This window comes from Saimiri boliviensis, chromosome 7, assembly GCF_048565385.1.
Source record: "Saimiri boliviensis isolate mSaiBol1 chromosome 7, mSaiBol1.pri, whole genome shotgun sequence".
NCBI lineage: Eukaryota > Metazoa > Chordata > Mammalia > Primates > Cebidae > Saimiri > Saimiri boliviensis.
This window is the reverse complement of record NC_133455.1, coordinates 60,957,675-60,970,882: the sequence shown is the minus strand read 5'-3', so window position 1 is coordinate 60,970,882 and position 13,208 is coordinate 60,957,675. Positions and strand designations below refer to the sequence as shown.

The 13,208-nt window shown below is 38.2% G+C and overlaps 1 pseudogene; it reads right to left on the bottom strand.

Moving 5' to 3' along the window:
- Positions 1-818: 818 nt before the first annotated feature.
- LOC120365052 (quinone oxidoreductase-like protein 2) lies at positions 819-2,050 on the bottom strand (annotated as a pseudogene).
- Positions 2,051-13,208: the final 11,158 nt, after the last annotated feature.

Below are 13,208 nucleotides of genomic sequence, written 5' to 3'. Positions count from 1 at the left end.
GTGTTAGAGGTCAGGAAGGTTTATGTTTGACAGAAATGGAGGGTGGAAAAAATTGCACAAGCAGAGCAAAATAAGAGAGGCAGGAAAGTTCAGTACATACTTTAAGCCCAGTGGAACTATGGGCCATAAGGCTGCAAAGTGGTGCTGGGAAAAGTCATCGTCATAATGAAATGCTAGCTCAAAGAGTCTGAACTCCATCATCAGGAAATGGTGAGCCACTGTAGGTTTTCTGAAATGGGACATGGTCAGAGTTATACTTCGGGAAGATCACCATGGCAATAATGCATCACAAGGATGGAGGTGGTGAGGGTAGTTTTGTTTTTTTTTGTTTGTTTGTTTTTGTTTTTTTGAGACGGAGTTTTGCTCTTGTTACCCAGGCTGGAGTGCAATGGCGCGATCTTGGCTCACCGCACCCTCCGCCTCCTGGGTTCAGGCAACTCTCCTGCCTCAGCCTCCTGAGTAGCTGGGACTACAGGAACGCGCCACCATGCCCAGCTAATTTTTTGTATGTTTAGTAGAGATGGGGTTTCACCATGTTGACCGGGATGGTCTCCATCTCTTGACCTCATGATCCACCTGCCTCAGCCTCCCAAAGTGCTGGGATTACAGGCGTGAGCCACCGCGCCCGGCGAGGGTAGTTTAAAGGTAGGAAAAGCAGTTAGAAGGTCACTGGTGACAGCAAATGAGGTATAAATCGAATGAAAAAGAGGATATGGATGTGAGAGGTATCTCAGAGGTAGGAACTTGGCAATAGTGATTTCATAATGCATTTCATAAAGCATCAAGTAGGCTGACCATACCTTCTGGTTTGCCTGGGGTATGTTTTCGTGATGTAAGGACTAATGGCATCCTTTCACTCTCAAAAAGGTCCAAGTTTGGACAAGAAATTATATAACCATATTAATTAGGAGCAATTAGTAAACAGAATCAAAGTTAACTCCAAGATTTTAAACCTGGATTAGTAAGGAAAGTGGTAACACCTTTGGAAACATAGAAGGGAAATCAGGTTTCCAGGAAAGACGTTGAGTTTTGATCTGGACATGTTAACTTTGCTGCTGAGGTGAGGATTTATTTAAGAGCAAGAAGCACCTTGCCCATGGATTTCCCCTGTATCACATGAAGGAAGGCATCATTGACCTCCTCCAGCTTGAAAACCATTCCGACATATGGTTGTATGTGCCCTTGCTGGCAGTACTGAAGCAACGAAGACAGGCTCTTGGAGAAGACAGGAAAGTTTGTTTCTTTGTATTGACCATAGCGCAGGCCCATGGCAGAGACATTCTTCAGGAGTAGAAGGTTGGCTGGCACAGAAGCAATGTTTCCTCCAGCAAATCCCACCACCACAATCCTGCCCTCCCATGCCAGGTGCATCCTTCAGGCTGCCCTGATTGTAGTTCACACTGGACTGCGCACCCCTCTGCAGCACCAGCTTGCACTTCTCGTCACTTCCAGCAGCAGCTATTACCTTGGCCTGAGGAACATTTGTTGCCATATCTATCACTGCAAGGCCTGTGGCTCCAGCTGCTGCTGTCACTAAAACAACTTCTCCAGGCTGTGTATGGGCCCCATGCTCAAGAGCAAAAAGCGCCGTAATAGGATATAGGGAGGACAGCAGCTTCTTGTAGGGAGACCTTTTCTGGGATCTGCCACAGGTTCTTCTGATCAGTGATGCATTCTTCAGCCATACAATTAAAGTTTCTCATGCCAATAACTCTATCTCCCTCTTTAACTGTGCTAATATCTGTGCCTGTCTCCAATACTGTCCCAGAAAACTCCAATCCCGGTGTGAAGGGAAGATGGGGCTTTTCCTGATATTGACCACGGCAGACCAAAATATCACCAAAGTTAACGCCACAGAAATTGACATCAACTCTGACCTCGTGAGGCCCGACGGGGCGGGGGGCCACCTCTTCAATGGTCAGGGGCTTCTTCAACTCTGTGCAAATCACGGCGCGGTAGTGCCGGCCGCAGCCCTGCCCAGCTCTCCTGTAGCGCCGCGCCCGAGGGAGGCACCGCCTGCAGAGAACCGCTGCCATGCCGAGGACCGGGTCGCGCGAGGGGCGAGGGGGCGTCATCTTTGCTTTTTTAAAAAAAATTATACTTTAAGTTCTGGGGTACATGGGCAGAACTGGCAAGTTTGTTATATAGGTATACACATGACTTGGTGGTTTGCTGCATCCATCACCTCATCATCTACATTAGATATTTCTCCTAATGTTATCCTTCCTCAATCCCCCCATCCCCTGCTATCCTTCCCCTAGTCCTCCCATCCCCCACCAGGCCTCAGTGTGTGATATTCCACTCCCTGTGTTCAGTGTTCTCATTGTTCAACACCCACTTATGAGTGAGAACATGCGATGTCTAGTTTTCTGTTCTTGTGTCAGTTTGCTGAGAACGATGGTTTCCAGCTTCATCCACGTCCCTGCAAAGGACATGAACTCATCCTTTCTTACGGCTACATAGTATTCCATGGTGTATATGTGCCCCATTTTCCTTATCCGGTCTATCTTTGATGGGTTTCAGTTCCAAGTCTCTGCTATTGTGAACAGTGCCACAACAAACATATATGTTCATGTGTCTTTATAAGAGAATGTTTTATAGTCTTTTGGGTATATACCCAGTAATGAGATTTCTGAGTCAAATGGTATTTCTATTTCTAGGTCCTTGAGAAATTGCCACACTGTCTTCCACAATGGTTGAACTAATTAACACTCCCCCCAACACTGTAAAAGCATTCATATTTCTCCACATCATCTCTAGCATCTGTTGTCACCTGATTTTTTAATGATTGCCATTCTAACTGGTGTAATTAACACTCCCACCAACACTGTAAAAGCATTTGAATTTCTCCACATCATCTCTAGCATCTATTGTCACCTAATTTTTTAATGATTGCCATTCTAACTGGTGTAAGGGGGTATCTCAATGTGGTTTTGATTTGCATTTCTCTAATGACCAGTAATGATCATTTTTCATATCTTTGTTGGCTGCATAAATGTCTTTTTTAGAAAAGTGTCTATTGATACACTTTGTTGTTGATATACTTCTTTAGAAAAGTGTCTGTTGATACACTTTTTGATGGGGTTATCTGTTTTAATCTTGTAAATTTTTTAAAGTTCTTTATAGATTCTGAGTATTAGCCCTTTGTCAGATGGGTACCTTGCAAAATTTTTTCCCATTCTGTTGGTTTTAGGTTCCCTCTAACGATAGTTTCTTTTGCTCCACAGAAGCTCTTAAGTATAAATAGATCCCATTTGTCTATTTTGGCTTTTGTTACCATTACTTTTTGTGTTTTAGTCATAAAATCCTTACCCATGCCTATGTCCTGAATGGTTTTGTCTAGGTTTTCTTCTAGGGTTTTTTATGGTATTAGGTTTTATGTTTAAATCATTAATCCATCTTGAGTTAATTTTTTTATAAGGTGTAAGGAAGGAATTCTGTTTCAGCTTTCTGCATATGGCTAGGCAGTTTTCCCAACATCATTTATTAAATAGGGAATCCTTTCCCCATTGCTTGTTTTTGTTAGGTTTGTCAAAGATCAGATGGTTGCAGATGTGTGGCATTATTTCTGAGGCCTCTGTTCTGTTTCATTGAACTATATCTCTGTTTTGGTACCAGTACTGTGCTCTTTCGATTACTGTAGTCTTGTAGTATAGTTTGAAGTCAGGTAGCCTGAGACCTCCAACATTTTTTTTTTTTTTTTTTTTTTTGCTTAGGATTTTCTGGGCTATGTGAGCGCTCTTTGGGTTTCATATGAAGTTTAAGGTAGTTTTTTCCAATTCTGTGAAGAAAGTCAATGGTAGCTTGATGGGGATAGCATTGAATCTATAAATTACTTTGGGCAGTATGGCCATTTTCATGGCCACTTATAGCATTGAATCTATAAATTACTTTGGGCAGTATGGCCATTTTCATATTTATTTTTTCTAACCATGAGCATAGAATGTTTTTCCATCTGTTTGTGTCCTCTCTTATTTCCTTAAGCTGTGGTTTGTAGTTCTCCTTGAAGAGGTCCTTCACATCCCTTGTTTGTTGTATTCCTAGGTATTTAATTCTCTTTGTAGCAATTGTGAATGGAAGTTCACTCATGATTTGGCTGTTTGTCTGTCATTGGCATACAGGAATGCTTGTGATTTTTGCACATTGATTTTGTATCCTGAGACTTTGCTGAAGTTGCTTGTCAGCTTAAGGCAATTTTGGGCTGAGATGATGGGTTCTTCTAAACATACAATCATGTTGTCTGCAAATAGAGACAATTTGACTTCCTTTTTTCCTAAAGGAATAAGCTTTATTTCTTTTCCTTGCCCGATTGCCCTGGCCAGAACTTCCATTACTATGTTGAATAGGAGTGCTGAGAAAGGGCATTTTTGTCTTATGCCAGTTTTCAAAGGAAATACTTTCAGTTTTTGCTCATTTATTCAACATCCTTAAAGAAAAACATTTTCAAACCAAAATTTTATATACAGCTAAACTAAGCTTCTTAAGTGAAGGAGAAATAAAATGCTTTGCAGACAAGCAACTGCTGAGAGATTTCATCGCCACCAGGCCAACCTTACTAGAGCTCCTTAAGGAAGCACTAAACATAGAAAGGAACAACCAGTACCAGCCACTGAAAAAACATACCAAGTTGTAAAGCCCATCGATGCTATGAAGAAACTGCATCAACAGGCAAAACAACCAGCTAGCATCAAAATAGCAGGATCAAATTAACACATAGCAATATTAACCTTAAATATAAATGGGCTAAATGCCCCAATCAAAAGACACACACTGGCAAATTGAATAAAGAGTCAAGACTCACCTCCTGTACTCAGGAGACCCATCTCACGTGCAAAACACACATAGACTCAAAATAAAGGGATAGAGGAAGATTTTGCCAAGCAAATGGAGAGAAAAAAAAGTGCAGGGATTGCAGTCGTAGTCTCTGATAAAAAAGACTTTAAGCCAGCAAAGATCAAAAGAGACAAAGAAGGGCATTACGTAATGGTAAAGGGATCAATGCAAAAAGAAGAACTAACTATATTAAATACATATGCACCCAATACAGGAGCACCCAGATATATAAAGCAAGTTCTTAATGACCTACAAAGAGACTTAGACTCCCACACAATAATAGTGGGAGACTTTAACAGTCCACTGTCAATATTAGACAGATCAACAAGACAGAAAATTAACAAGTATTTTCAGGACTTGAAATCAGATTTGGACCAAGTGGACCTAATAAACATTTACAGAACTCTCCACCCCAAATCTACAGAATATACATTCTTCTCAACACCACATCACACTTACTCTAAAATTGACCACATAACTGGAAGTAAATTGCTCCTCAGCAAATGCAAAAGAACGGAAATCATAACAGTCTCTCAGACCACAGTGCAATCAAATTAGAACTCAGGATTAAGAAACCCACTCAAAACAGCACAACTACATGGAAACTGAACAACCTGCTCCTGAATGACTACTGGATAAATAATGAAATGAAGGCAGATATAAAGATGTTCTTTGAAACCAATGAGAATGAAGACAAAACATACCAGAATCTCTGGGACCCATTTAAAGCAATGTCTAGAGAGAAAATTATAGCACTAAATCCCCACGTTTTCTTATTACAGCATAATTTTATATTGATATTGCCAATTCAAATTTATCATTACAGAATTTTAACTTATTTTGCTTTGTGTTTGTATCTTTTTAAAAATTTTATACTAAAAAATCTTGGCTCCAAGTAGCAGTAATGTAGTCATTTATTTGCTCATCATAACAATATCTATGCTATAGTTTAAAAATGCCAATACTAATAGTACTACTGGCAGTAAAATTACTTAGTGAGATATTTCTTTAAATGTTTTGTTGTTGTTTGTTCGCAGAATATATTAAACTATGTATAATTTCAAAAGTTACTTTAAATTATTCTTTGGTTATGTTATAAATTTTATACATAAATGCTTATGATGGTTTGATTTACTACTTTTCAACTTTATGATAATGCAAAAGCAATAAGCATTTAGTACACTTGTTGACTTACAATAGGGTTACATGTGAGTAAACTCATCGTCAATTGAAAATACCATGTCAAAAATGCACTTTCAATTTGTGATCGTTTCAATTTACAATGGGTTTACCTGTATACAACTCCAATATAAGTTGACTATAAACTGTACATTTGAGTGCTTTCTTTCTATTTGTGTTAAATTTTGGTGTTCACTTTACTTTATTTTACATTTAATTTTGCATATGTGAAGGACTTAGTTTAAAACCATATTAAAAAGTCAACAGAACATACTTTTGTGGCAATATATTCTAAGAACTCTCATGCTCATTCTTATCCCACCTCATTTTCATGTTTCCTCTATAGATAACCATTTTCATTCATTTCTGTTTTATCTTGGTTTTCTTTTGCACACATAAGCAAATATATATATACATGTTATTTCTCCTTGCTTCTTACACACAAAAGCAGCATATTATAATATTGATTAATATTTCCCTTAATTCCTTAAGGACCTAGAAATAGAAATTCCATTTGACCCAGCAATCCCATTACTGGGTATATATACAAAGGATTATAAATCTTTCTACTACAAGGACACATGCACATGAATGTTCATAGCAGCAGTGTTTACAATAGCAAAGACCTGGAACCAACCCAAAAGCCCATCGATGATAGACTGGACAGGGAAAATGTGGTATATATACACCATGGAATATTATGCAGCCATCAAAAACGATGAGTTTGTGTCCTTTGTAGGGACATGGATGAACCTGGAAACCATCATTCTCAGCAAACTGACACAAGAGCAGAAAATCAAACACCGCATATTCTCACTCATAGGCGGTATTGAACAATGAGAACACATGGACACAGGGAGGGGAGCACTACACACTGGGGTCTGTTGGGAAGTGGGGGAGGGATGGGGGTGGGGAGGTAGGGAGAGATAGCATGGGGAGAAATGTCAGATATAGCTGAAGGGGAGGAAGGCAGCAAATCACACTGCCATGTGTGTACCTGTGCAACAATCTTGCATGTTCTTCACATGTAGCCCAAAACATAAAATTCAATTAAAAAAAGCAAAAAAAAAAAATTCCCTTAACAATATAGCCTAGATATCAGTCCACACCAGCTCATAGAGATACTTGTTCTTTTCTACAGATGCATCATACCCCGATGATGGACCATCATTTCATTTAGTCCCTTACTTGTAAACATCTGGGTCATTTTCAATATTTTGCTATCACAAATAACACTGCAATGAAAAACTATTGTGTGTGTTTCATATTTGTGGAGGTGTAGCTGAAAGTTAGATTCCTAGAAATTTAGATTGCAAAAGGAAAGGGAGATTTGATATGTAGTTTTCTTAATTGTTTCTTCATCCTCTTCTATAGAGGTTAAACCATTCTGCAATCCCATCAATATTCTATTAAATGTGCTATTTACTATAGTCTTTCCAATAAAACATAACTTCAAGCATATGAACGTCTGCCAGTCTGAGAAGTGAGGGATAATATTCCAGTGCAATTTTAATTTTTAGTTATCTTCTTTGAGAGTTATTTGCATTTCTTTACTTTGTTTTTGTAGAGGTGAGGTCTCATTATGTTTCCTAGGCTTGTCTCAAACTCCTGGACTCATGCAATCCTCCCACTTTGGCTTCACAGAGTGCTGGGATTACAAGTTTGAGCCACCACACCAAGCCAGTTATTTGCATTTATTTTCCATGAACTATTTTTATGCTTTCTTTCTCACTTTTATATTGAGTTTTTGGACTTTTTCTTCTTGATTGTAAATAGCTCTTTATATATGAAGGAAATTAGCCCTTGGAGTTGCAAATATTTTCTGTTAGTTTGTCCTTCATCTTTTGACTTTTCTTATAGTGTTTTAGTTTTTTATACTACTCTTTAATACACACAATGATATGGGTATATCTCATGCAAACATCTGTTATTTTGTGGAATTAAATTTACTATTTTTTAATTGCTGGTTTATCTTATGAAATAACTTAGTAATTTTACTTAGCTTCCAGATTATAAAAGAATTCAATGTTTCTTTTTGCCATTTGTATGATTTATTTTCAGATTCATTTATCATTATACAGTGTAAAGTATGAATATAATTTTATCTTTTTCAAATACTATTTAGTTGCTTTAACATTATTTATTCCACCTCATCTATCCTCATAATTATTTAACGTGCCACTTTTATCATAAACTAAATTTACAGGTGGACTTGAATCTATTTATAAAATTCTTATCTATTTATTCCTCAATGTCATGTTGTTTTAATTATAGAGGCTTTAGAATATGTTTTTAATGTCTGATAGCACTAATCCATGAGTAACCTTGGACTGGACACTGCACCATTGGCTCCTCTGGTCCTCAGGCCTCTGGACTTTGATTAATTACACCACCAGCTTTTCTGATTCTACAGTTTGCAGATGACATACTGTGGGACTTCTCAGTCTTCATAATTACATAAGCCAACTTCTATAATAAATATCCTCCTATATATCTCTATATATCCTATTGGATCTGTTTCTCTAGAAAATTCTAATACACTGTTATTGATTATATTAGCTTTAGAATTGATTTTCTTGGCCAGGCGCGGTGGCTCAAGCCTGTAATCCCAGCACTTTGGGAGGCCAAGGCGGGTGGATCACGAGGTCGAGAGATCGAGACCATCCTGGTCAACATGGTGAAACCCCGTCTCTACTAAAAATACAAAAAAATTACCTGGGCATGGTGGCTCGTGCCTGTAATCCCAGCTACTCAGGAGGCTGAGGAAGGAGAATTGCCTGAACCTGGGAGGCGGAGGTTGCGGTGAGCCGAGATCACGCCATTGCACTCCAGCCTGGGTAACAAGAGCGAAACTCCGTCTCAAAAAAAAAAAAAAAAAAAAGAATTGATTTTCTTAGGTTTCTTCACCAAGTAAAATACCAAATTGGGGTCTGATGTAGATGCTGAGGGACTATCTATAGATTTTTATTTTATTAATTATTTTCTGATTTTTCAGGAATAGATATATAATTTCATTCAAGGTGCTTTGGTGTCTATGAAGATCATTATATAATTCTCATTATTCCATTTCTATATTAATTTATTTTTATATATAATGTATATGTTTATGTGTATGTGACTTAAAGTGTGTGTGTATGAGCATGTGTGTATTACTTTAATTAACTTGATCATAAACACACATAAATGCTGACCAAAATTAATATCAAGTCAGTTCTGTCTGAATGTAAAGCCAACTGCAAATATCTCTGTCTCCAAATGGAAAAGAAATGGGAGGTTATAGGCAGCAGCACTGTTAAATGTTAAAACTTTATTTTTCAATTTGGCTGTAAAAATCATTAAATAAAATTCATAAATAATATATGAATTGTGATGAATAAATTTTCTGTATGTGTACATTGGAAGCTATACAGCCATAAAAATTAATAGATTCAACTAAACTTAATAATTTAGGTACATTTCATAAACAAAATGTTGAGTAAAAGAAGCCAGACAACAAGTAGTGTATACTGTTAAATTCCACTTACATAAAAGTTCAAGAAGGCAAAAAAACAAAAAAAAAACTATCCTGTTAAAAGTCAGGATTATAGTTACTATTCAGGGAAGAGAGTAGTGGCTGGAAATAAACATAAAGGGGGCCTCTGAAGTGGTAATGTTTTGTTTTTTGATCTGGGTATTTGGGGAATCAATTTCTGAAAATTCATTTATCTTTATACTTACTGTATTAGGTATTGATTTTTTGCTTAACAAATTACTCAAAACTTAGAGGTTTAAAAAGACAATAATTAATTATTTTATTAATTTATTTGAACTGGCAATTGGAGAGAGCTTAGCTGGGTAGTTCTAGTTCAGAACTTCTCATGAGATTAGTCAAGCTGTTGGAGGGTGATGCATCATCTGAAGGCTTGACTGAGGCTAGAGGATCTACTTTCAAAATGGCCCATTGCATGGCTATAGGCAAAAAGCATCAGTTCCTCACTAGCTTTTGGCAAGAGGCCTTGATTTCTCACCACATATATTTCTCTATAGGGCTGCTTAAGTGTCCTTACAGCAAGATAGCTGGCTTTCTTCAGAGCCAAGTGGCTCAAGGGCAAAGAGAAAGTCACTGCCATTTATGACCTACTTTTGGAAGTCACACATTTTCAGGAATTGACCTTGATCACTTTCTATTCATTAAGAGTTAAGTCACTAACTCTGATCCACAGTCAAGGGGAGTAAAATTAGGCTTTACTGTTGGAAGATGGAGTAGCAAAAAATTTGTGGACACATTTTAAATCTACCATACTTACAGGTCATTTTTCTGAATATACTTCCATTAGAAGTTAAAATAGTGCAATTATTAAATATTCTTTCAAACAAACACTGTTAGGGAGAGAAGTCCTTCTTCTCCATATCTAACATTTTTTCCATATTTAGGGAGTTTCATTACTTTAACTCTTTAAGCATCTCAGCATGCACCACAACCCCTGCACCACCCTAGCATATTGTCCTTCCTTCCCAAGGGGAGGTAAAGTGATGCATTTAATGGTCAGTTGGGTATGAATTATCAGGACCTGCTTAGCTTAACTCCTCCTTTTTCACCTTTGGATGTTAACATCCCTCTTGGAATATTTGCTTCATGGCAGGATTTTGTAGTTTGGGGAGTTTTATCCCAAGACCCAACGTTTGGTACGTATGCTTTCCACACTGAGAAAAAAAAATTGGGCGTAGAATTTATAAACAAATGTAGTACGTCAAGAAGCTTTTCATAGGGTTTGAACTCTTGAACCATGAACTTGAGTATCACATAACCACCTTTTGTTGTTTGGTAAAATATTATTCCAAGAAGGTGTTTTTTTTGTTTTGTTTTGTTTTGTTTTACCATTATATAATTGACATTTAACTGTTACAACGTGACATAGGCAGCTGACTGCTGCTATGGCTATTAAGTACATAGGCAAGTGGCTATTTTACAGAAGCAGGAATGTGCATGTGGATAGCTACACACAAATAACCTTTGGGCTGTGTAGGTCTGTTATAGCATGGCAGTGGGAAGATTGGGAACATACAAAGAGGTACAGTTCAAATCTCAAGAGAAGTATGTGCCACTAGACCATTCTAAACTTAACGATGGAGGCTTTATAATGTAGGCTGCTGCATCTTACTTTGCAAGCATACCTGAGGCAAAGATTCAAGTCTAGGAAGAAGATAATCCTTCCACATTTGACAATGGAAGACAGAACAATGTTTGTTACTTTAAATGCAAGACTACTGAGTCCTACATACACTGTAGAACACTGGGGAAATAACAGCTGTAGATTGTTAGAGACAGTCTCTAGAAAAGTAGCACTCAATCTTGCATGTCCTTCACATGTACCCCAAAACGTAAAATGCAATAAAAAGAAAAGTAGCACTCAATCTGCTGCCCGAAATTCCACTCTGAATTTAGGATCAAGGAGGAACCCCTGGAAAGACTTTCTTTGTCTATTTTATGTTTCTATAGTAGAATACCACAGACAGGGTAATTTATATAGAAGGGAAATTCATTTCTTACCCTTCTGGAGGCTGGGAAGTCCAAGGTCAAGAAGCCCAATCAGGTAAAGGATTTCTTGCTGTGTCATCTCATGGCAGAGGGTGACAGGGCAAGCCAACATACACATGTGAGAGTGGATGTACGAGGGGTCTGAACTTGCTTCATAATAAACCCACTCTCACAGTAATAAACTTACTCCTGCAATACTTTCATTCATGAGAGCAGAATCCTATGGTATTGGGAAATATATATTTAATCTTTGACCCTGTTTTTTCTGGCATACCACTCTTAAAATCCTTAGAAACTCCAAAATGATGTCTATGGTATCAGTGACCAGCCTCCATTCTGGTGCATCCAGCCCCTAGGCAGCTTCAGGATGGAGGCTGGTCACTGAAAAGGCCAAGCAGGATTAGAAGGCTGGGACTCCCTCAGCCTCCAGGAAGAGGAAAAGGGCTGAAAGTTATCACTAATAGACAATGATTTGCCTCTAGGAAGAGGAGAGACGCTGAAAGTTATCACCAATAGCCAGTGATTTAATAATCATGCCTTTGTAGTGAACCCTCCATAAAAACCTAAAAGGACTGTGTCAGAGAGCTTCTAGATAACTGAACATGTACATGTCAACAGGAAGGAAATAAGAACACATCCACATGCTGGGAAGGTAGTGCACCCCAACACCACCAGCATAGAAGCTTCTTTGCTTGTGACTCTTCCAGGTATTACCCTGTGTATATCTTCATCTGGCTGTTTATTTGTATCCTTTACAATATTCTTTGCAATAACCTGGTACATGTGAGTGTTTTCCTTAGTTCTGTGAGCTGCTCTAGCAAATTAATTGAACCTGAGGAGGGGATTGTGGAACCCCAATTTATAGCCAGTTGGTCAGAAGCATAGACAAAATAACCTGGGGCTTGCACATGGCATGAGAAGTAGGCAGGGTGGGCCTTGGGGACTGAGTCCCCAACCTGTAGAAACTGATGCTATCTCCAGGTAGTGTCAGAATTGAATTAGAGGACAGCCAGCTGCTGTCTGCTGCACAATTAATTGCTTGCTTGTTGGTAGGGGAAAACCTCCACACATTTGTTCACAGAGGTTTTCTGTGTTGATTGTTGTTGCAGAGTGAGGAATAGAAGTCATTTTGAGTCTGAGTGAGATTTTCCATACCCAGCCCTGATAACCTAATCAACTCTGAAAGGTCCCACTTCTCAACATTGTTGTACTGGGGATTCAGTTTCCAGCATATGAACTTTGGGAGACACATTCAAATTATAGCAATAACTAACCTTCAATTTGTGAGGTTTGTACACAGTTTCAAGAGTGGAAAATATTTCAGAATTACTAGGCATGTTTCAAGGCGAACCTGTTATTGTAGGTAGCATGTAGGTGCTTTAAAGAAATGTGCCTAAGAAAATTTATGGAATTCAACAGCACAAGAAAAAAAGATACTAAGGAGAAGAAACTAGTTTTCATGGAACACCCACAGGTTAGTGGTTCTCATCCTCAGCTGTACATTATACTCACTAATTAATTCAAAATGTCTGGGGTGCAATCCAGGCATCAGTGTTGATATACTCCCTTGAGATAAAGCATGAAAAGTGTCTAGCCTTGAGCCTGACAGATAGCTGACATCTACTAAATAAATGTTGACTCTTGTACCAATTTCCTCTTCCACATATCATGGTCTTTC